Consider the following 1,099-nt stretch of genomic DNA (forward strand, 5'->3'; position numbering starts at 1 on the left):
CTACAGACATCAACAAACATACATTCCATTATAGTACTAGCATCACCTTGTGGCAGGAAATAATATAACACAATTTTTGCGATTCTATTTACTTAGTTGAGCCTGTTGAACAAATGCTTAGGAAAATTCCACTTTTTCTACAACATTGGGTTCTAATGCTCATCTGCCCAAATATGTTCATCCCCCAACGTGTGAAAACCCCAACTTGTTCAAACCCCTACGTGCAGAGGTCTGCAAGGGCCCGTTATAGCAGTTTGCAGCTCTAGTTATTATTATTATTGTTATTATTATTAATAGTAATAGTAGTAGTAGTAGTAGTAGTAGTAGTAGTAGTAATAGTAGTTATAGCTATAGTATTATTATTATTATTATTGTTATTATTATTATTATTAGTAGTAGTAGTAGTAGTATTGTTATTGCTGTCAGCCCGCTTGAGAGCAAATCCCATCTGATTTAAGACAAAAGGTTGACTCTAAACTGGTTACTGGCAGGTCACCGAGGATAGGCAGGGGAGGAGCTACTTAGTGGCCAGGGGTGGAAATGGCCATCCCAAGATCGAGGAGGACATCTTAATACCTGGGACTTTGCCTCCATTTTCAAATGGATGCGCGATTTAACTCTTTAAATGCAGCATTTACACAGTATGCCAATATCTTTAACCTTTATCAAGCCCCAAACATTTTGAATAGAGATAAAAAACTACACCAAGAAAACTCTGGCACCTAGAAGGTTAATTCCTTAATACACTGCTACAATTACTTTACAATAACTATATATTTAACGGCAGGATATCTGGGGATTTTTTACTAAACTGGCCTATCACAACTTGGGCTGACTTTGAAAGGGTCATAATATCGTATATATCCAGTGGCCCCCATATTACAAGATTAATCCACTCCGCGGTTAGGCTCATAAGGCGAATTCACCGTACGGCACGCAATCCAAACCAATGTTAAATAGCAATGCGTTTAGAACATTTTTATTAATCTAATATCGCCGTTATTAAAAACATTGCTCAGTTATAATAATAGTCTCTGATGTTCTTCAGACTTGAAAATATAGATTTAAAAAAATACAGCACATATAATAAACTTGTTTC

This window comes from Hippichthys cyanospilos, chromosome 5 (genome assembly GCF_059441005.1).
Source record: "Hippichthys cyanospilos isolate Australia breed blue-spotted pipefish chromosome 5, RoL_Hcya_1.0, whole genome shotgun sequence".
Taxonomy (NCBI): Eukaryota; Metazoa; Chordata; class Actinopteri; order Syngnathiformes; family Syngnathidae; genus Hippichthys; species Hippichthys cyanospilos.